Source organism: Macaca nemestrina, chromosome 6, assembly GCF_043159975.1.
Source record: "Macaca nemestrina isolate mMacNem1 chromosome 6, mMacNem.hap1, whole genome shotgun sequence".
Classification (NCBI taxonomy): domain Eukaryota; kingdom Metazoa; phylum Chordata; class Mammalia; order Primates; family Cercopithecidae; genus Macaca; species Macaca nemestrina.
The window spans coordinates 108,871,941-108,891,590 of NC_092130.1; the positions used below are offsets into that span (position 1 = coordinate 108,871,941).

The 19,650-nt window shown below is 41.9% G+C and overlaps 1 long non-coding RNA gene and 1 pseudogene across 1 annotated transcript; one reads left to right on the forward strand and one right to left on the reverse strand.

The window, feature by feature from the left end:
* Positions 1–822: 822 nt before the first annotated feature.
* Positions 823–2,796, forward strand: LOC105475243 (tyrosine-protein kinase Yes pseudogene; annotated as a pseudogene).
* Positions 2,797–5,626: 2,830 nt separating this feature from the next.
* LOC105475221 (uncharacterized) lies at positions 5,627–19,117 on the reverse strand. Its single transcript, XR_011624278.1, has 3 exons — positions 18,607–19,117; positions 17,001–17,115; positions 5,627–5,782 (listed from the first exon to the last, which is right to left on the reverse strand). It is a non-coding gene; the product is annotated as an uncharacterized lncRNA (long non-coding RNA).
* Between the last annotated feature and the right edge of the window lie 533 nt (positions 19,118–19,650).

Sequence of the window (19,650 nt, forward strand, 5' to 3'; positions counted from 1 at the left end):
GACATAATTCAGAATGTCGGTCAGGAAGAGCACAGGGCCCTGGAGCCAAAATGCTTAAGTGAAAGTCCAGGCTCGATCCAGGCTCTGTGACCCAGAGCCAGTTGTTTAACCTCTCTGGGCCACAGTTATATAAACAGAAAAATGGGTCAATATCAATACCTGTCTCCTTCATGTTAAATTGATCTAAATTTAGCCTGAGCTTGCCTCTGCAATTGGGTCCTTCATAAAGAGCAAGGAACTGCAGCCTGGCTTAGTGTGGAAACTAACTGAAAGCCTAATTTAGGAATATACTTTTGAGCCAGGGAACTCCCTCGTCCTGAAGCAACGCGTCCCGGGCCGGCTCTGCCGTGGTTGCTGCAGCAGGGCGCCCAGGGACGAGGAGGTGGAGGAGGGAGAGGGCCCGCGGGCCTCGCCTCCGCCCTCCGTCCCCTCCCGCCACCTCGAGCTGCGGCAGCAGCGACTCATGAGAGCGCGGCCGGAGGACAGACAAAGTCTCATTTTGTCGCCCAAGCTGGAGTGCAGATTGCAGTGGCATGATCTTGGCTAACTGTGACTCCCACCACCCTGGTTCAAGCGATTCTCCTGCCTCAGCCTCCCAAGTAGCAGGGTCTCTGTCGCCCAGGCTGGAGTGCAGTGGTGCGATCGTAGCTAACTGCAGCCTTGACCTCCCAGGCTCGAGCTGTCCTCCCACCTCAGCCTTCTGAGTAGCCGGGACTACAGACAGAGTCTCAGTCTTTCACCCAGGCTGGAGTACAGTGGCACAATCTTGACTTACTACAACCTCCGCCTCCCGGGTTCAAGCGATTCTTCTGCCTCAGCCTCCCGAGTAGCTGGGGCTACAGTCTTTCAGAATTTATGAGGCGGCCATCACTCACCTACTTCCTTTTGAATGTCATAGAAAGGGAAAAACTATACAAATAGGAATGATCTTTGAAAATTTGATAATGGGCTGCATTAAAAGTAAAGAAAACAAAAGTCCAGCCATTAAATACAGACCTGAAAATACTCCAGAGCCTGTCAGTACAAGTGTGAGCCATTATGGAGCAGAACCCACTACAGCGTCACCATGTCCATCATCTTCAGCAAAGGGAACAGCAGTTAATTTCAGCAGTCTTTCCATGACACCATTTGGAGGATCCTCAGGGGTAACACCTTTTGGAGGTGCATCTTCCTCATTCTCAGTGGTGCCAAGTTCATATCCTGCTGGTTTAACAGGTGGTGTTACTATATTTGTGGCCTTATATGATTATGAAGCTAGAACTACAGAAGACCTTTCATTTAAGAAGGGTGAAAGATTTCAAATAATTAACAATACGGAAGGAGATTGGTGGGAAGCAAGATCAATCGCTACAGGAAAGAATGGTTATATCCCAAGCAATTATGTAGCGCCTGCAGATTCCATTCAGGCAGAAGAATGGTATTTTGGCAAAATGGGGAGAAAACATGCTGAAAGATTACTTCTGAATCCTGGAAATCAACGAGGTATTTTCTTAGTAAGAGAGAGTGAAACTACTAAAGGTGCTTATTCCCTCTCTATTCGTGATTGGGATGAGGTAAGGGGTGACAATGTGAAACACTACAAAATTAGGAAGCTTGACAATGGTGGATACTATATCACAACCAGAGCACAATTTGATACTCTGCAGAAATTGGTGAAACACTACACAGAACATGCTGATGGTTTATGCCACAAGTTAACAACTGTGTGTCCAACGGTGAAACCTCAGACTCAAGGTCTAGCAAAAGATGCTTGGGAAATCCCTCGAGAATCTTTGCAACTAGAGATTAAACTAGGACGAGGATGTTTTGGCGAAGTGTGGATGGGAACATGGAATGGAACCACAAAAGTAGCAATCAAAACACTAAAACCAGGTCCAATGATGCCAGAAGCTTTCCTTCAAGAAGCTCAGATAATGAAAAAATTAAGACATGATAAACTTGTCCCACTATGTGCTGTTGTTTCTGAAGAGCCAATTTACATTGTCACTGAATTTATGTCAAAAGGAAGCTTGTTAGATTTCCTTAAGGAAGGAGATGGAAAGTATTTGAAGCTTCCACAGCTGGTTGATATGGCTGCTCAGATTGCTGATGGTATGGCATATATTGAAAGAATGAACTATATTCACCGAGATCTTCGGGCTGCTAATATTCTTGTAGGAGAAAATCTTGTGTGCAAAATAGCAGATTTTGGTTTAGCAAGGTTAATTGAAGACAATGAATACACAGCAAGACAAGGTGCAAAATTTCCAATCAAATGGACAGCTCCTGAAGCTGCACTGTATGGTCGGTTTACAATAAAGTCTGATGTCTGGTCATTTGGAATTCTGCAGACAGAGCTGGTAACAAAGGGCAGAGTGCCATATCCAGGTATGGTGAACCGTGAAGTACTGGAACAAGTGGAGTGAGGATACAGGATGCCCTGCCCTCAGGGCTGTCCAGAATCCCTCCATGAATTGATGAATCTGTGTTGGAAGAAGGACCCTGATGAAAGACCAACATTTGAATATATTCAGTCCTTCTTGGAAGACTACTTCACTGCTACAGAGCCACAGTACCAGCCAGGAGAAAATTTATAATTCAAGTAGCCTATTTTATATGCACAAATCTGCCAAAATGTAAAGAACTTGTGTAGAGTTTCTACAGGAATCAAAAGAAGAAAATCTTCTTTACTCTGCATGTTTTTAATGTAAACTGGAATCCCAGATATGGTTGCACAAAACCACTTTTTTTCCCCCAAGTATTAAACTCTAATGTACCAATGATTAATTTTCCAACGTATTTCAGGGTCCAAAGAAAATAGAGCTAAGATACTGATGACAGTGTGGGTGATAGCATGGTAATGAAGGGCAATAAGGCTACTGCTTATAAATCATTTCCTTTCTTTTTTTCCCCACAGTTAGAATTGCTCAAAGAAAATTATTTATTGTTACAGATAAAACTTGAGAGATAAAAAGCTATACTGTAATAAAATCTAAAATTAAGGAGTACATGGGACCAAATGATTCCATTCCAGTTTTTAAAGTTTCTTGCATGTATTATTCTCACAAGTTTTTTTCTAAGTTAAACAGTCAATATGCAATCTTAATATATGCTTTCTTTTGCATGGACATGGGCCAGGTTTTTCAAAAGGAATATAAACAGAATCTCAAACTTGATTAAATGTTAGACCACAGAAGTGGAATTTGAAAGTATAATGCAGTACATTAATGTTCATATTCATGGAACTGAAAGAATAAGAAGTTTTCCACTTCAGTCCTTTTCTGAGGAGTTTGTCTTAGAATAATGACGGTAACTAGAAAGTGAGTTAATATTGTATGAGGTTGCATTGATCTTTTAAGGCAATATATAATTGAAACTACTGTCCAATGAAAGGGGAAATGTTTTAATCTTTAGATAGCATTCTAAGTAAGACCCAGCATTTAAAAAGCCCTTTTTAAAAAATAGATTTGGTACTGTGAGATATTGCTAATATGTCCTTATGGGGATGGGTGCCACAAATAGAAAATATGACCAGATCAGGGATTTGAATGCACTTTTGCTCATGGTGAATATAGATGAACAGAGAGGAAAATGTATTTAAAAGAAATACGAGAAAAGAAAATGTGAAAGTTTTACAAGTAGAGGGATGGAATGTAATGTTTAATGTTGATGTCATGGAGTGACAAAATGGCTTTGCTGGCACTCAAAGCTCCTCACTTAGCTATGTTCTGAGACTTTTAAGAGTTATAAGGTATAACTATAAAACTAATTTTTCTTACACACTAAATGGGTATTTGTTCAGAATAGTGAAGTTACGGTTTCACATTCATTCCTGTGGGATATGACTTTAATGTAAAACATTTTTAGGACTCCAGTTTTCAAATCATGTTTGAATCTACTTTCGCTTTTAAAGTCTACATAATGGTGGTCATTTTTTCCCTTTTAGAATACATTAAATGGTTGATTTGGGGAGGAAAACTTAGTCTGAATATTAACAGCGGTGAAAAGGGAACAGTTTTTACCCTAAAGTGCAAAAGTGAAACATACAAAATAAGACTGATTTTTAAGAGTAACTCAGTAATTTCAAAATACAGATTTGAATGGCAGCATTAGTGGTTTAAGTGTCTAGCAGAGGAAAAATTGAATCTGATAAAATGAAGATCTGGTGTATATGTTTTAAAATACTCTCATATAGTCACACCTTAATCTTATATTAGGCCCCTCTATTTTCAGGATATAATTCTTAACTATCATTATTTACCTGATTTTAATCATCAAATTTGAAGTTCTTTGCCATGTCATATATGTTCAAATTCAAACCATTTTAAAATGTGACAGGTGGACTTCATGCAAGTTGGCAATAGTTCTGGTACTAAAAATTGTGGTTGTTTTTTTCTGTTTACGTAACCTGCTTAGTATTGACACTCTCTACCAAGAGGGTCTTCCTAAGAAGAGTGCTGTCATTATTTCCTCTTGTCTTCAACAACTTGTGACACAAGATTTTTTTAAGGGCTTTATGTGAACTATGATATTGTAATTTTTCTGAGCATATTCAAAAGGGTAACAAAATTATGTTTATGTACTAAATCTAATCAGGAAAGTAAGCCAGGAAAAGTTGATGGTATTCATTAGGTTTTAACTGAATGGAGCAGTTCCTTATGTAATAACAATTGCATAGTAGGGATAAAACACTAACTTAATGTGTATTCATTTTAAATTGTTCTGTATTTTTAAATTGCCAAGAAAAATAAATAACTTTGTAAATTTGGGGGAAAAAAAAAAAAGGAATATACTTTTGTAACAAACAGCTGAGTCTCAGACCATTACAGCAGCTGAGTTTCAGTCATTCACAGGCAACCAACGGATTCAAATAAGGCAAGCACAAGCTGTAACCAATTAAGCTGTACACCTCACTTCCGCTTTCCATCCATAAATACTGCCTGACCGTGTTGCTGGCCAGAGTTCTTAGAACCTGTTCTGGTTTTGAGAGCTGCCCAATTTGCAAATTGGTTTTTTCTCAATTAAACTCTGCTAAACTTAACTCGCTGAGGGTTTCCTGCCCCCCTTTTAACATTGGTTAGTAGGAAATGGAAGTGCCTGGGGGTGCCGGCAAGACATAGGAACAGGTTTGGCATATGGTTCACAGGATAGGTTACATACGTCAGGGTATAAATGGCTGTCACTTTTTGCACACCCTGTTTAGGAATAGAGGAAAAGGCCGGGTGCAGTGGCTGACACCTGTAATCCCAGCACTTTGGGAGGCCAAGGCGGGCAGATCACGAGGTCAGGAGATCGAGACCATCCTGGCTAACACAGTGAAACCCCATCTCTACTAAAAATACAAAAAAATTAGCCGAGTGTGGTGGTGGTGGGCCTGTAGTCCCAGCTACTCGGGAGCTGAGGCAGGAGAATGGCATGAACCCAGGAGGCGGAGCTTGCAGTGAGTCGAGATTGGGCCACTGCACTCCAGCCTGGGCAACATAGCGAGACTGTCTTAAAAAAAAAAAAAAAAAGATGAAAAGAGGTGTTCATGAAAATATTTTGTCAACTGGCTAATATTAGAATAAAGCTTCCCTTATTAGGAAAATTCACTTTTCCTGTATCATTTCACTTCTACAGAAGATGACCTCATACTACTCACCAGCAAGCAGTCTTTGCAGGTCTTCATTATTGAGCCCAGATGAAAGTATGATTAGGGACAGGCTGACCTGGGTCAGACTGCCTGAGTCCAAGTCCTGGTCCTGCACTTCCTGGCTATGCAAACTTAGGTTAGTTAACTTCTCTTTGTTTCAGTTTCTTCTACCTGTAAAATGAAAATGATAAAACCTACCTCTGAGGATGGCTATGAAGGACAGCACCTGGCACATCACACTCGAAAAAATGCTGTCAGTTACTGCTATTAGGAGTTGAAATAACTAACGGTAATTTAATTGGGATTGTTATTCTCATCCCCATTTTACAATCAAGAAAACCGAGGCAGCAAGTTGTTGCAGGAGTTGGCTGCAGAAGCAGCCTTCTGTTTAGCTGCTTATTCCATTAAACTCCACTCTGAACATAAGATTGATTTTTGGTGTGTGGGTACCCGTTGTGAATAGCTTTATTTTCCCCTGGTGCATTTCAGAAACAAGGAGGTCAGTATTCTATGACAACTCACCTACCACTTCAGACTTGATAGACTCCTTTCAGTTTCCTCCATAAAAATAAAAGCATGGCGCACAGAATAGAATGACATTGGAAAATTTCCCCAATGAAGTGAGACCTAATTGCGGAAAATAGGAGCCAGCCTTCAACTTGGCTTCTGCTCAACCTAGAGACAGAATATAGTGATGTCATCGCTCCCCACCCCACCCAGGCCTTTCTGTACATAGTTGGCAAAGAAAAGAAAAATGGACAGAAGAGAACGAGATTCCACTGTTTCATTACGTGATAAGAGCATGTGACCATAGAGTAGTTTATACCCTACATCCCAAAAGGAACTCCTGCCAGGAAAATACATCTTTTTCCTCCCCAACAGCCTAGAATCTTCCAGTCTATCTCTGATGCTTCTGGAACTTGAAGTCCAGATCCACCTTCTGATACCTTCTAAGAAAAAAAAAAAAGGTGGTTTTGTTTTTCAACCATAGCAACTTTGTTCTCCCTCTCTGAACACATGAGCAGCTGCCAGGATCGTGCATCCTTTAGGCTGACCTGCAAGTGTCAAACCCAAGATGGCCATGGCTCTCAGGGGACCCGACATGGAGGTGTCAGCCATGGCTACTCTCACTCCTCCTTTCCAGAGTCTGCAAGAGTTCAGCTTGATCCACCCAACTCAACTACTAGCCAAGCATGGACTTAAGGCAAAGCAACATTGGTCTCTCATTGGAGCTCATGGTAACCATTTTATCTGTAAGCTCTGAGGAGTTACCAAAAGCTAAAGAAAGCACTGTCATGTAATAATAAAAGCATCCTTTTACAGTGTACTTACTTAAGCAGCAGGAGGCATGCTAAGTACTTTATATACATTATATAATTTACACCCGATCCCAACCTATGAAGTTGTTTCCCATCTATAAGAAAGCTAAGGCTTAGAGAGCTCAAGTCACTTGCCCGCGGTCGTGCAGTGAGCAGACGGCAGGGCTGGCATCTAAATGAAGATCCACTCTGCTTCCAGGGCCCATGATTTATCCACTGCATTGTAACTTCTAAGACATAGCATCCACCGCAGATGTCACATATTCTCTCCAGAAGGTAGCTTTCCAGCATCATTCATTCAACAGATTTTTAATAAACATTTTCAATGTGTCAGACACTGTGCTGGGTAGAGAGGACGCAAAGGTGAACAGGAGGCTTACAGCTCACTAAAGGTAGACTAAGAAATAACAGTCTGTAAACAATGAATCCTGTGAAAACAGACAGCTGAACTCTCAAGTATGTTTCAGGAAATCCAGGAATAAAAGAGGCAGGTGGTGACTTTCTACTTGGAGCTCTGGCACATTGGAAAGCCCTGCAGATAAACCCACAGAGGATCAATTACCATTTGAAGAGTCGAGAACACTGGGCTACAGAGCACCTTTCCAGGATCCCGTACATCCCAACAGTTGTGGGGAGAGCAAATCCTGGCCATGCTCCAGGGAAAGAGCTTGATGGAGTCTTACGGACGTCAGTGTGAGATGCAGCTATGGCTGGCAGCGTGGTCCCAACATGTGGGCCCAACCTGCTTCAGCAAATGCTTGTGGGGGGTCTTCACCAGAAGCCGATGATGAAGACCAGACAGCACACAGAACATGAAAGTCAGCTCAAATGACCATAAATCCAAGCATGTCCTCAGTGCCACTGCATTGTAATGTCCCCACAAAGGGAAGAACAGTCTTGCCCCACCAAGGAGTGGAGGGGAGTGGGAAATACCTGAATGTGACTGAGCTTAAACCCAAACAGATTGAGAAATTACTGAATTGGACTGAGTTGACCTGGGCATGACTAGATTGGGCTTCCTGTACCAGTTACCGTAGTGACTAGTGGTAGAAATCTAGTAAAGCTAAAGGGAAACTTAAAAAGCTACATTTTTACACATGAGAGTGTGAAACTAACTCCATACATGATAGCAGTAGTTCAAATGATGATGTTCAGACCATACAGCAGAAAAGGAGCTGGAGACAAGTGTCACAGGTTAAATTGTGTCCCTGAAAAAACTCAGATGCTGAAGTCTTCACCCTCACTTCCTCAGAATATGACCCATCAGACAGGGTCATGGCAGATGTAATTTGTTAAGCCGTGGTCTCACAGGGGCAGGATGGGCTCCCAATCCAATATGGTGGGAGACCTTATGAAGATGGAGACACAGAGAGAATGCACTAAACACAAAGGCAGAGAGCGGGGTGATGTGCCTACAAGCTAACAAACGCAAAGTGACAGCCACCTACCAGAAGCTAAGCAGCGAGGCAGGGAACAGTGTCTCCCTTACAGCCCTCAGAAGGAACCAACCCTCCAACACCTTGACCTCAGATGTCCAGCCTCCAGAAATGTGAGACAATAACTTTCTGTTGTTCAGGCCACCCAGTTTGGGGTACTTTGTTATGGCAGCCCTAGCAAACTAATTCAATGGGAAGCCACATTTTTCTTCACTCATTATCCATTTCCCATGTACCTTGTAGGCACCAGGCAAAGCACAAGGCACTCTGAGGATGTGGAACTACTCATTGCCCATGACTGTTATTCTCATCTTAGAGCCCATAAGCTCGTTCGTGCCCTCTCAGTCACAGGAGGCTGCTGCTAGGAGTCATCAGGCTCCTCTGGAGACCCAGGTCCTTCCCAGGTGACTGGAAGTGGAACCCTTGGGGTCACGTAAGCCTACAAAGCCTCCCAGTCCTGTTCCCTGTTCCTGCCCAAGACCTAAGTCCCTCTGATTATCTGTCTTCTCTACCAACCATGCACTTCATTTCTCCTGACCTGATCTTCTCATACAACACTGACACCCAGGCTTTCCTGAAACTCACATTCCAGGAAAAACAAAGTCCCCAGCCCTCACCCTTTTAACTAAATGCCTGCCCTGCCTCCAAGCTGTAACTGAAACCTTACTCTGACCTGAGGATCTCCTGTCTTCATCTGCATTCTGTCTTTCCCCACCCCCTGGTACTTCAAGGTGTGAGGGGTGCACACGGGGGAGTACTATTTCCCCTGACAGAAAACCAGGCCTCACTCTTTGCTCCTTCCCTCACTCCCTTCTGGAAGCAACAACTCTCCACCTTCTGCGATGGGTCCTGGGTGCCATTCTTCCCTTTGCCTCTGCCCTTGTAGCCTGGGAAATCCTTACCCGCTTTCTAGGGGTGGAGAAAGCTTCTGCTGACCCGTCGTCTTTGCCTACTGTTTAGTCCAGGGCCTTAGCTCATAGAGGTTCAGAGCATCATTTTCTCTCAAGACATTGCTATTGTTTTGATATTTAAGATCTTATTTTAATACTTCAAAGCAGAACGAAGAAGCTTCTTCCTCTTTGCATTCCCTGCTATGATGTCCTAATCTTCCCTGATGCAATGGATGCCTCATGAGCATGTCCATGAAAAGAACGTATCCACAAAAAGAATAGATTTGCTATTTTTCTGCCCCAGCTCCCTGCTGCCAGACAATGAGGTGGGAGGTGAGCAGTTGACTGGGAGACAGCATAAGAAAATATTCAACGCTTCACCAGGAAAAAAAAAAAAAAGTGTACAGAGATAACATTTGGAATAATTTGCAATGTTTTTTTCTTGTTGCAGTTTGTCGCATAGTGACCTGCATTTGTACCTACCTCAATGCAGAGAAAAGACAAAATTCAACTGAGTTTCTTAGCAGACAGTTTTAAATTCATAATAGAGTTGGTAGTCTCAATAATCTAAGGTCTATTGATTTGCAAGAACCTGGCGAGAGGAAGAAAATATGATAAAAATCCAACAGAGACTTCATCTCAGGGAAGCTGCTGGGCTTCCTGATGCTGTCCATGGAGCAGAATCCAGCTCCCCAGGGCCCTGAGGGTGTGTAAATAAACCCCAAAACCCCGACTAGCCCTCGGGGAAAGAGGAGAAGGAGGAACAGTGAAGCCCTAAAATGATAAAGTAAACACTGAAGTAACTGCATTTGTCTTCAATTGTCTAGAATCTATACAAGCTAAACTCTAGATAAAGTTTCTACTACCCAGAAGAATGCGGAAGCTAAATTTTCAGAGAAAAGATTCTGAGTTACATTTCTGCTGCATACTTGAGGTGTGATTCACATCCATTATACCACTAAACCACCCATCCCAATTCCAGGCTTGCAGCCCATTATTCACAGCATATTCCCTAAACAGTGTCCTTCCCTGCATTTTAATGATCTCTTATTGTACTTAAAAATCACGATTCCTTATCATGACTTAACAAGGTAAAGTCTTCACAATTCCTTACCATGACTTAACAAGGTAAAGTCTTCCTGCCTGGATGGTCTCTGCTTTTGTACCTCGATGGTCTCTGCCTTCCTGCATCATATGGTCTTTGGCTTCCTGCATGGATGGTCTCTGCCATCCTGCATGGATGATCTCTGCTTTTGTGCCTGGATGGTCTCTACCTTCCTGAATGGATGGCCTCTGCCTTCCTGTGTGGATTGTCTGCCTTCCTGCATCATACGGTCTCTGTCTTCCTGCCTGGATGGTCTCTGCTTTTGTGCCTCGATGGTCTCTGCCTTCCTGCATCATATGGTCTTTGGCTTCCTGCATGGATGGTCTCTACCCTCCTGCCTGTGGTCTCTACCTTCCTGCATAGATGATCTCCAACTTCCTGCATGGATGGCTCTACCTTCCTGTCTGAATGATCTCTGCCTTCCTGCCTGGATGGTCTCTGCCTTCCTGCATCATATGGCCCCTGCCTTCCTGCATGGATGGTCTCTATCTTCTTCTTCAGCTGTGCATTGTGCCTCTCTCCCTTTAGCTTACCACTCTCCAACCTTTCCCTCTCCCACCTCATGCTTTCCAACACTCTGTCCCAGGGCCTGATTATATACTCCTCATAAGGCTTCCCCTCCTTCAGATCAGGCTGAAATGTCACCTCTTCAGAAAAGATTTCCTTGACCATCAGGTGATTCCATGCCTACCCCCACAGTTCACTATCTCAGCACTGAGAGTGTTTCCTTCATAGACTAACTCTATCTGTAATTGTTTCATTTGTATGTTGTTGTCTTTCACCTCAGTGTGTAAAGTCCCTGAAGGTGTTAAATTAAATTTAACCTAAAGCTTCCTCCTTACATATTTTAATTTCAGACTAAAGGTCTCTGCCTACATAGTGAACTGTAACCCAACTGGATGTGTAAACAGGCTGTAACCTACTCTTGTACCAATCACCTAGTTTTGGCCAATCAAAGATGGCCAACTGTTTAAATCATGTTCAAATATGCAAACACCAAGCTGTAACCAATTTAGCTGTTTATGTACCTCATTTCTGTTTTCTATATGTCACTTTCCTTTTTCTGTTTATAACTCTTCTTCAACCATGTGGCAATGCCAGAATGTCTCTGAACCTGTTCTGGTTTGGCGATGCCCAATTCACAAATCATTCTTTGTTCAATTAAACTCTGTCATGTTTATCTGAAGGTTTTTCTTTTAACAAGGGTAAAGACCATATCACTCCTGTTTAATCTCTTATTTCCAAGGACTATCCCAGTGCCGTGTACTCATAAGTATTTGTTAAGTGAAGGAATAAATGAACCCCAGCTTATCGCCAATGTAACTTCTTTGATGGAGCAAGAAGAGGAAAGTTTTCTCTGCTGATGTGGGTAATGCCTCCACAACATCTGTTTATAGTACCCTAAGGAGAATTTTGCTTTAATAAGTGCAAGAATTTACATTTCCAGGAAACACATGTGGCTACTAGTGACATTAAACTGGTGGTGAGCCACCCTTTCTGGCTGAGAGCCAACTCAGGAAAAACATAAATGTTTATGATCAGCATTTTAACATTTAATGTGAAAGTAACTTTACTGAATCCTATGAAATGGAGGGAGTGGTGTATATTTTTACCATTGATACAATGTACTTTATTGATTAGAAAAATATCAGTGAGCAATACTTTAGTGGCATTACTGTTTTGTCACTAAAATGCTAATATAAGCAGCAATCCGTAGACATCTGTGAAACAATAAGAAATAAATATTTGGTCTTTGTCCCAGGTTCCTGACACAGAGCTTCTAAAACCCTGAATTTCCTAGTGATAGGGGTAATAGAAATATCTTTTATTAGTCATAACAAGCCCCTTTCAACTGTACCTGAGTTTATGCTAATAAGGTGACTCTTGGTGGGCCCCTAAATAGCTTCAGGATGAAGGCTGATTGCCAGAGGAATCAACCATGGGATTAGACAGTTGAAACTATCAGTCCTACCTGGGAACCTTAGGAGAGGGGATAGGGCTGGAGATTGGTGATATGGTTTGGCTCTCTCCCCACCCAATCTCATCTTGAATTGTAATTCCCATAATCGCCATGCTTCACAGGAGTGACCCAGTGGGAAGTAACTGAATCTTGAGGGCAGTTACCCCCATGCTGCTCTTTTCGTGATAATGAATGAGTGCTCGTGAGATCTGATGGTTTTATAAGGGGCTTCTCCCCCTTTTGCTCTGCACTTCTTCCTATCATCATGTGAAGAAGGACGTGTTTGCTTCCCCTTCCACCATGATTGTATGTTTCCTGAGGCCTCCCCAGCTATGCAGAACTGTGAGTCAATTAAACCTCTTTCCTTTATAAATTATCCAGTCTGGGACAGTCCTTTATAGCAGCATGAGAATGGACTAATACAGTTAGATTCAATCATCAATGGCCAATGATTTAATCAATCATGCCTCCATTAAAAAAAAAAAAAAAAAAAGCCCTCTAAACAAATAGGTTTGGAGATCTTTGGATTTGGTGAACACAAGGAGGTGCTGGGATGGTGGCATACCTGGAGAAGGCATGGAAAGCCCATGCCCTCCCCCATACTTTGGCCTATGCCTCTCTTCCATTTGGCTGTTCATGCATCGTGTCCTTTATAATAAACCATTAATACTAAGTAAAGTGCTTTCCTGAATTCTGTGAGTCATTCTAGCAAATTATTGAACCTGCAGAGTGTATTGTGGGAACCCTCTGAATTTACAGCCAATTGGTCAGAAGTGCCAGTGACAACCTGGGACTTGTGACTGGCATCTGAATGTGGGGACAATCTTGTGGGACTAAATCCTTAATTTGTGGAATCTGATGATGACCCAAGGTAGATAATGTCAAAACTGAATTGAGTTGTAGGACACCCAGCTTGTGCCTGAGAGTTAAAGTGGCATTGGAAAAGACCATGCATTCAGAGTCAGAAGTGTTGTGAGTAAAAACAGTTTAATATTTTGTCTTCCCCTTTATGTGTATATCAGACGTTAAAGTCATGATCTCCAAAGTAAGATAAATGCAACCCAGAGGTGCACAAGATCATTCATTATGTTATGAGAAGAATACATTAGAACTTCTATTTATTTTTGCATAATCCTTTAAAAATATGTATTATGTAAATATATAGTGGAATGAATATGTAATTTTAAAATATATAAATATACTTACATTGGAATACGTACATTTAAAACCTCCTACTGATAGGGCAACATGCTGAACAAATATTGGAGGCTATTGATGTCACATTCCCAAGTGCATTAAATAATTTCACCCTTGAAATGACATGAGAGTCATGATGATCCATAGTTAACAGATGGGAAATTTGAGGCTCAGGGTGAATTGATTAGTCCAAAGTCACATAGGGTGTTAGGGATATGGCCTGCACATAGAATATGTTCCTGCCATTCCACTAACGTCTGCTGACTACCTGTTTATGTCAGGCTTTTTATACCAAGTAGGTACTGGAAATAGAAGACAAATAACATACGCTTCCTCCTCAGCTTGGGCCACCCACTCCCCCTGTGATAGAGTCTCTTCTTCGGACAGGGTGTGGGACCTACAGCAAGACTGTGACCACTACTAGTTTCCTGGGGCTCTCCTTTCTTCTACCCTTCTGCCTTCCTGTCCTACTCCTCCCACTCACCCCACAACCTTTCCATCCTTCATGGATAGCAAGAATCTGGGGCTTAGTGGTTCTGCCTGAAATGATCCTAAGGACCTCCTGGACAGTGGCTGGATTCTTCTGGGGCTCAGCAACATGTTAGAATGGGCACTTGCATGAAGAAAAGTGAGCAGATGGATTCTGGAGGTATATAAGATATGGCAGCTCTCTGGAAGGCCCCTGCAAGAGGCACAAAGCAGAATGAAGTTGGTGTGTTGGGGAGAAGTACACGGGCTGCAGGCTGGAGGAAAAACTGTGTTGGGGCATGTGGTGAGGGGACTCAGTCAAGAAGACTAAGACTCATTGCAGGACCATGTATTTGGGCTGCCAGAGGTACTGAGCAGGGATCTATTTACTGGCACTGAGCTAAGAAGCTTATTGACCAGGAATGAAGCAAGAATGTGGTTACTAGAACTGGAACACGTGGTAGCAGTGTGCTGGAACACAATACTGGCCTACTAAATCATCAGTTCCCCATCTAGAACAATTTCACATTCCCTTGTCCCAGAACAGGACTCTTTCGAGAGTCTAGGATGAGGCAAAACTAGAAATAGGGGATTCGAAACATGTAAGTATACCACCTTTATTCATTAATTAGAGAAATATTTATTAAGAGCCTACTACAAGCCAGTCCTGTGTTAGGTAGTATGTACAACAGTGAATAAGAAAGCTGACCCTGCCCTTCAGGGATTCTGTGTAAGAGGGGGATAAGCAAGTGAGAAATGTGACAAGATATACCAAGTGCTGAGAGGGGAGGGGGAAGCAGTCAAAGGAAGGTTTGTTCTTCTCTCTTCAAGATGCAAGTATATACAAAGATGCAAGTATATGCAAGCATAATCAAGAATTCAAGCATATCAGTTAGTGGAAAGGAGCCTAGAAGAGATGGGGGTGGGAGACGCAGGGGAGAGAGGAGATAGCTAATGGATCGAGGACCTCAGGGATCCAAGAGGGAGGCACCTTCTAGAGCCTTCTAACTCTGCATAGTCTTCTGTTTACCAGTAGGAAGTATAGATGTTATCTCTTCAAGGAAGGTTATAAAATGGACTGTGCTGCACTGTCGGGTGGAAAACCTTGGCGTTTGGACTCAGATGAACTGGTTTTACAGTTTTGAAGCTCTACTGTTTTCCCAGCCGAGTGAGCCTGGGCAAATCATTTAATTTGTTTTAATCTGGGGTTGTGTTTTTTCCCCTAGGACCTCAGATGGACAGAATTTGATCCATCACATTTCTTGGTTCTTCATACCCTCTCCTCATTAGTCCATCACATATTGCACCAATTCATTCATATCTCTGCATGTAGGCTGCTTTGACCTTCTGTAGCATATCTCATTGTGTGGATGCACATGTGGATCACTGCTGTATGTCAGAGCTGGCAAGATATGTCAGAAGAGAAAGGAGAAGCTCTTAGCTAAATAGAGCTGGAAATAAAATAATTGTCCATATGGAATAAGATCAAAGGTCCCACATGTTCAAGTCAACCCCAGATGAATTAAAGTCTTATATGTCCAAAACACTTGAAACTTTTAGAAGAAAATTGAGGTGAATATATTTTAGACCTTAAGGTAGAGAAACATTTCTTAAAGAAGACGCTTACAGGATTTATTACAAACAATAAGACTGGTACATTTGAATATATTCTCTTAAGAACTTTTCCACCAAAAGAAAGCCTCTATTTCCTCTTTTTTAAGCTGAGGATAATGATGCCTACCTTATCGAATTCTAATAAGATGAAATGAAGCAACATATACAAAATACTTAGCACAGATCCTAACACCTACAAAACAATAGATGGTAATGATTATTATTATTCTCAAACAATCCTAATTATTTATCAAACAATACTGAGTAATATGACAAGACATATTTAAGACACACAAAGCGTATGCAGACAAGTGTTTAATATCATAGTGATGGTTTCAAGAGAGAGATAAGAATTTATTCTACATTTATCAGAGGTCTATAGCCCAATAGTCAATAAGTATTTATCTATAGTCAACAAGTACTATCAAGCATCCAAGCCAGGAACCATGCTAGGGGCTGATTAATTTACATAAATCACCATGAATTTTTTCCCACCAACTCACACACAACCGTCATATATTTTTCTGTGATCATAGCAAAGACCTACACATGTTTGGATAATCTGTGTACAGTCCTACAGAAGAACTTTGACACTATCAGAGACAGAAATCTCAGAATAGTCCAACGCTCAATTGTTTGTGCTAATGAAAGAGTAAAGTAAAAGAGACAATTAAAATGGTAAATGTGTTTTGTTTCGTTTTGTTGTTTTGTTTTACAAGTACTCAAAAACCTCAAATCAACCTGACCCAACAATAAGGCAGCAAGTCAGAAGCAGGCAGTCTTCCAGAGCTGTTTGTTCAGCAGCTCAGCCATGAAGGTTTGCTTCTTTTCTCTGCTTTGTGGCTCTGGAGACAGAGTCCATATACATTTCAATATGGCTGACAGCAGTTCCGGAATGTATAAAGCCTTGCATAAAGAAAATGACAGTTCACTATGAAAATCTGATTCAGATGATGTTGAAAATAGATTTACTGTCTGCTCTTCCTCTCTGTTTTCTAGGATTTCACCACCTCACAGACTTTGTACACTCATGGTTCACATCTTCCTCACTGTGCTTTCTTTAACCAGGAGAAGATAAATAAGCTTTAAGAAATAGTAAATTATATCGAAATAGACTTTATCATGTAATTTGCCTAATTATGTACCTTCAGTAAGTGTTTATTGAACTCTGGGGTGTCAACAATTATTCAGGTCTCATAAGTAATATTTGCTTAGAAATCTACCCATGAATAGGATAACAACTTTAATAAAACAAGAATTTATCCCTACCTAATCTGAAAAAGCTAAACACCCCTTGGAGTACAATTCCCCTGGAAATCATCCCAATGTGGTTTATGGAGGCTGATGCATTTGGACACTGGCTTTTAAGAAAAAAGATGAAGAGGAAAGCTACTGCCTACCACAACATATTCTTTTTCCCAAGAGCTGGTAAGTTTCTTCCATATGTGGCACCAATCCAATAACGTTTGGAACATTCTTTTCTCTTTCTGGTAATGTGATATACCCAATGTGGACCTATGATACAAGGAAGGAGAGTAGATCAGAAGTCAAAAACCACAGGTCCTAGTTCTGGTTCTATCATTTCTTAGCTGTGAGAGTCTAGACCAGTGACTTCCTAGCTCTGAGTTTCTGTTTTGTCATTCTTCAAGTCAGGTCATCATCTGCCTTCCCTACTTCACAGGTAGTGCAGGGTAATCTTTTCAAAAGCCATTTAGAGGACATAACACAATCTTACGTTTATTTTCTGCTACAGCATGACTCCCTTGAGGGCTGGGAGCATGTCTTAATCAAATGTGTGTATTCCACCATTCCTACCCCAGGCCTATTATTAGGTGCTCAATAAATGTTGATTTTAAATGACAGCTGTCATGAAATAAATGAAAACAAAAGCCAACAGTGAAGGTTTGCGCTGCTTGCTGGCTGGCATGTGACACTTAACATCTAAAGAGTGATAGTGGCAGCTAAAGCGCAGAAGGAATCCACTTTATGAAACTATCTGAGCAGTGAAGCACTGGAAATCACAGTCTCCTTTTGGCTACTGTTTTACATTTAGACATGAAAGCTTGTCAGGCTGGGCTGAGAATAGACAATGACAAACTAACACATTTCAACAGGTTTAGAATAGTTTCCCAGTGAAGAATTTTCCTGGCCTCTCTCCACCCTGTTTTTTTTTTTTTTTAAATACTTTAAGTTCTAGGGTACATGTGCACAATGTGTAGGTTTGATACATATGTACACACGTGCCATGTTGGTTTTTATCCCTCTTCTTGGAAGTTATTTTTCCCAAATGTACCCCATGATTGGTAAATTTCAGAACAATAACTGGGGTTGGCTCAGTTCAGTTCCTCCCCTTCCTTCTCCTGAGTCTGTTTCCAAAGGCAATCTGCAAGGGAGGGAAAAGCAACTGGGGGAGGAAAAAAAGAGATGTGAAGAAGGAAAGAAAGTGGAAAACCCAAAACAACATGGTGGTTAGTAGAGCTAATGAAAATGAGGAAGCTCCATTAATATCTGTATTTTTTAATCTGACTTTGTGAAAACCATTTGTTATGTGATACGACAATGTAATCAATGGTAAAGCCAGTACCCCAAAATTCGGCCAGCGGTCATGGCTTTGTGTGTATGGTTGTCTGAGAATTAAAGGAGAAGGAAGGGGCTGTGCCCCTGTAGGGGAGATGATGTGCAGAAATGGACAGTATACACAGGAGGAAAGACAAGGAGAAAAGATGAAGAATTCACTAAAAGCAAGGACTTGGAGCTAGAGAAGCAACAAAAGACTATCTATAATTCTTGGAGATATTGAGGGAATACCAGGCTTCCCAAGAAAAAGATTCAAGCCATTCTATTGCACTGTCAACTGGAAGGTGGTCCCAAAAAGCTGGAGAAATTGGAGGCACTCAGGCAGCTGCTGTCTTGGTTACAGGCATTCATGTATGGATGAGGCTGGAGAAGGTAAAAGATGGAGGAAGAGAGTAGGGAGGCAGGTACAGAAAAGAGACTCATTATTACCTTCCTCTATTGCAGCCTTCAGAAGGTGAAGCCAGAGAGCAGACTGTTTCTGTCCATGGGAAAGCAGGATGGTACAGCTCATATCTGATTCAGAAGTCAACAGTCACTCCATTCTTCCCTGAGACCAAAGCAGAGAATGAAGCCATTTCCCAGAAATTTGGGTCTTTAAAAAATCACCCCAGCCTGGGTTACAGGGTAATTGTCCCATATCTATGTTTCACCTGCAGATGCATGGGACAGAATTATTTCCCAAGTCTAGCTCCATGCTCCTGCCCTGACTTAAGTCAGGGAATATTGGTAGGTAGTAGCATTTATTATTTCATGTTCAAAATATCTCAAAGGCTTGAAAATTGTAACGTATTAAACAGAAATTTAGCAGACATTGCTTTGCACAATCCCGTGATGCCAGCTTGCTAGCATGGATATGCCCAGGGCACCCTACCAGATGCTGGACACAAAAGCTGAACACGGTAGTTCTTCCCTGCAAGGGTTCACAGCCCAGTGGAGGAGATTGTCAGGTGAGTAAATCATTCTATTGTACAGCCACGATGTGCAGAGGACTCAGAGGAGTGAGCGAAACTGCCATTCCCAGGCCCACGTCTCAGACCAACCCTTCCCCTCCAGCGAGTAGTGTAGACTGCACCTCTTCTCTCCCTCCTCAGTGAATACAGGCTAAGGAATGCAGGCTTCTCTTACCCATGTTCCCTGAACTGCTTTTTTTAGCCCATCTCATCTTCTCCTGGCTTTGTTCAATTTTCTGCAAGCTTTCTATCTGGCTCACTTATCTCCCTTTATCCCTCAGAAGCATCTCCAGTAATTCCATTGACTGGTAGGACATGTTTCCAGCAGAGAGCAGAGCTGAGTTGCTGCAGTGCCATGGCCACCTCCCAGCAACCGCCCCTCCGACCCCAGCGGACCCGCTACCTGGCTTTTTAGGTCAGTGGGGACTTTTCAGACGGTATCTCTTTTATTTTAGCTTTTTAATTTCTGGCTGCCAGGCTTTCTTTTCTTAATTACGTTTGGAGCAGCATTTCACACATCACA